Source organism: Mus pahari, chromosome X (assembly GCF_900095145.1).
Source record: "Mus pahari chromosome X, PAHARI_EIJ_v1.1, whole genome shotgun sequence".
Taxonomy (NCBI): Eukaryota; Metazoa; Chordata; class Mammalia; order Rodentia; family Muridae; genus Mus; species Mus pahari.
Window position 1 is genome coordinate 62,602,471 of NC_034613.1, and position 4,418 is coordinate 62,606,888.

At 41.7% G+C, this 4,418-nt stretch overlaps 1 pseudogene; it reads left to right on the forward strand.

Annotated features, from left to right (window-relative positions):
* The first annotated feature begins 3,253 nt into the window (after positions 1–3,253).
* LOC110314017 lies at positions 3,254–4,278 on the forward strand (annotated as a pseudogene).
* The last annotated feature ends 140 nt before the right edge of the window (positions 4,279–4,418 follow it).

Below are 4,418 nucleotides of genomic sequence, written 5' to 3' on the forward strand. Positions count from 1 at the left end.
GACAAATTTTTTTTTTTTTTGAGACAGGGTTTCTCTGTGTAGCCCTGGCTGTCCTGGAACTCACTTGTGTGTGTGTGTGTGTGTGTGTGTGTGTGTGTGTGTGTGTGTGTGCGTTTTCGAGACAGGGTTTCTCTGTATAGCCCTGGCTGTCCTGGAACTCACTTTGTAGTCCAGGCTGGTCTCGAACTCAGAAATNCGCCTGCCTCTGCCTCCCAAGTGCTGGGATTAAAGGAGTGTGTCACCACTGCCCAGCTGACAATATTTTTTAAATCTCATTTATACTATATTTTTCCTCCTTGCTATTATTCTCTAAACAACACAATGTAAATAGTATTTTCATAGCACTTACATTGTATTAGGTATCATAAACAATTTAAAGATGCTTTCAACTGTAAAGGAGCACTGCTAAGTTATTCATACTCCAGAGAACAACCCTCACCAGTGCTCATACACATAACCTTCATTAAACCCAGTAGGGTATAAAAAGCCACAAAACAAGACAAGTACCAGGACAGAATTCCATTTCTGTGTTCCCTCCTTTGTCAAGACTATCAACTTGCTTTCACTTTGAATACAATTTGGCTTCACAAACCTTTCTTGCTTTGCTTTCTTTTGTTTTTATTGAGACAGGATCTCCCTGTGTAGCTTTGGATGTCCTGGAACTCTGTAGATCAGGCCAGAGCTCTGCCTCTGCCTCCCAGAGTGCTGAGATTACAAGCATGTGCCTTGACTGCCTAGTCATTTCTGCCTTTTTTAAAAAAAGGAAGTCACAGAGGAACTTGTTGGTAAGAAAGGGTTCAACAGGAATAGGAGACAGAAGAGAGGAAAATGGGGGTGAAATGACAAAATTACATTATAAACTGTAGGCATAATGTAAATATTATCCTTATATTATTCAGATGCTGGTTTCTTTGCCCCCATGTCTGGTTGCAGATCTGGACATGGCATTGTAATGCTTATTCTAAGTATCTTCTGTCTGAATGTTGTGTAAACATTGCTCCTTATTTATTCTATTTGTCAATAAATATTGATCAGCCAATGGCTGTGCAGAGGAGAGAATAGGGCTGGACTTCTGATCCTAGCTAGGGGAGGAGAGAGTGCACAGGAGCAGAGGAGCCACCATAGGAATATACCTGGAACAGAGAGCTCTAGAACGATGCTAAAGTATAAATATCTTGGGGATATTGGCTGGGAGGTAGCCAGATTAGTCTAGAGGATAGAATAGATTAATAACTGCTCAGCTACTGTGCTGTGAAGCTTATTAAATAAATCTTATAATCTCTATCTCATTTATTTGAAGGCTAGCTGGGATAGAGAAAAGATTATCATTTTTTAAAATTCTAATAACAATTAACATGTATAAAACTGTCAAAGAATAAAACAAAAAGAAAAATGGAGATTATTAATTAAAATAATAAGTCAAGTCCTCATGGTAAAAAAATATTGTAAAGGACGATGCGTATACATTATGTCTATTTATAGCATATTATACAAGGGCATTTTTTAAAAAGACAGGATACCATGTATCTCAGGCTCCCTTCAAATAACTATCTAGCTGAGGATGACTTTGAACTTCTGATCTTCCTGCTTCCATGTCTCAAGTACTAGAATTACAGATGTATACCACCAGGCCCCATATATGAAGTGCTGGGGCAGATACCTAGGACTTTATGTATGTCAGGAAGACACTCTACCAACTGAACTCCATCCCTATATAATGGACTTAATCTGCCCTGATTTTCCTATCCACACAGTGTCCTGGAACTAATTTCTTGTGGATGCCAAGGAATGGCTGTACTTGTAAATTAAACACAATGATTCTAAGCAAGTTATTGGTTAAAAGAGAAATTAGAAAATATCTCAAAGTTAAAAACAAAAACAACACATTTAAATGTGTAGAAGATAGCTGAAGCTATGCTTAAAGTGAAAGGTCTAGCTTTAAATGCTTATAGAAGCTGCTGTAGGAATACACAGATACAGCCTCAGCTAGTTGGGAGACTGAGATGTAAAGAAAGCTTAAACCCATGAACTTGAGATCACTTTAGGCAATATAATATTTTAAGATTTTGTCTTAAAATAACAGTTTTAAGGCTTGGTGTGGTGGTCCATGCTATTTATCTCAGCACTCTGGACACAGAGGCAAGTCTGTTTGAGGTCAGCCTGGTTGACACAACAAGTTCTAGGCCAGCCACAACTACATGGTGTTTCAAACAAACAACAAAGAGTTTTAAAGGGGTGGTTCTCAATCAGTGGGTCATGACCCCTGTGAGGGAAGTCAAATGACTTTTTCACAGGGGTTGCCTAAGACTGTCAGAAAACACAGACATTTACAATTCGTAACAGTAGCTAAATTACAGTTATGAAGTAGCAACAAAAATAATTTTATGGTTGGGGGTCACCACAGCATGATTAACTATCAAAGTTTGAAGCATTAGGAAAGTTGAGAACCACTACACTAGAGGGTATAGTTGCTTGGTAATAAGGCCCAATGACCCAAGTTTAATCCTCAGGACCCACAATGTGGAAGGAAAGAAATGACTCTCACAAATTGTCCTCTGATTTCCACAACTATGCTGTGGCTCACACGCATACATATGCCATCACCACTACTACAACCAAGAAACCCAAGCAGAGGGCTAGAGACAAGGATCAGTGTGGTTAAGAGTGCATACCGAAGTTATAGAGGACCCGAGTTCAGTTCCTAGCACTTATGTCAGGTGGTTCAAAACTGCCTCTAACTTCAGCTCCAAGAGGATCTGATACTTCTGGTCTCTGAAGGCACCTGTGTTCACATGCACATACCAGCATATAGACACAAGAATACATAATTAAAAATGTAAAATAGGGCTGGAAAGATTGCTTAGTGATTAAGAGTACTTGTTCCAAGTCCTACATGGTGGCTGTGGTGGTTTGAATAGGAATGGTCTCTACAGACTCATATGTTTGAATGCTTGGCCCATAGGAAGTGGCACTATTTGGAGGTGTGACCTTGTTGGAGTAGGTGTAGCCTTGTTAGAAGAAATCTGCCAGGTGGAGAAGGCCTTTGAGGTCTCAAACGCTCAAGCTATGACCAGTGACACAGTCTCCCACTGCTGCTTGTGGATCAATAATTAGAACTCTCGCTGCGTCTGCGCGACACGGTGGGGTGCATGTGAGGTCATTGCGCAGGCGGGCAGGGTATGAAGGTTTGAATGAGACAAAGACGAATCAGAGCTGGGCGCGCTTACAGAGGACGCGGGTCCTGTGAGAGCCAAAGATGGCAGTGAACATGTACTCGACATCTGTCACCAGTGATAGCCTAAGTCGACATGACATGCTGGCTTGGATCAATGAATTTCTGCAGTTGAATCTGACAGAGATAGAACAGTTGTGTTCAGGAGCTGCATACTGTCAGTTTATGGACATGCTTTTCCCTGGCTCCATTGCCTTGAAGAAAGTGAAATTCTAAGCTAGAACATGAATATATCCAGAACTTCAAAATACTACAAACAGGCTTCAAGAGGATGGGTGTTGACAAAATAATTCCTGTGGATAAATTAGTAAAAGGAAAATTTCAGGACAATTTTGAATTCGTTCAATGGTTCAAGAAGTTTTTTTGATGCAAATTAAGATGGAAAAGAGTATGATCCTGTAGCTGTCAGACAAGGTCAAGAAACTGCAGTGGCTCCTTCTCTTGTCACTCCAGCTTTGAGTAAACCGAAGAAACCTCTCAGCTCCAGTAGTACAGCCCCACAGTAGTGCAACCCCACAGTAGTGCAGCCCCACAGTAGTGCAGCCCCACAGTAGTGCAACCCCACAGTAGTGCAGCCCCACAGTAGTGCAGCCCCACAGTAGTGCAGCCCCACAGTAGTGCAGCCCCACAGTAGTGCAACCCCACAGTAGTGCAGCCCCACAGAGACCCCACTGCAACACAGAGAGCTACTGCAGCTCCTAAGGCTGTCCCCAGGACGGTGCAGAAGAATCCTGCTGTGGGCGATGGAGATGACGAAGCAGCTGAATTGATGCAGCAGGTCAAAGTATTGAAGGTTACTGTTGAAGACTTGGAGGAGAGAAACTTCTACTTCGGAAAGCTAAGGAACATTGAACTGATTTTCCAGGAGAATGAGGGGGGAAATGACCCTGTACTGCAGAGGATTGTGATTGTAGATATTCTTTATGCCGCAAATGAAGGCTTTGTGATACCTGATGAAGGGGCCCACAGAAGGAACAAGAAGAGTATTAAGCAGCCTGGACCAGCAGAGCAACATCCGAAGTCTTCACTCCAAATCATGTGCTTAACTGTTAAATATTCTCTTATTAATCTTAAAAGATTCACTGGCTTCTTTTCATAAGCAAGAAGTACCTCTTCTTCAAAGTGCACTTTGCAGAAGTCTCACCTTTTCCGATGAGTTTGAGTTAGGAGCTTTTGCCTTGTAGCA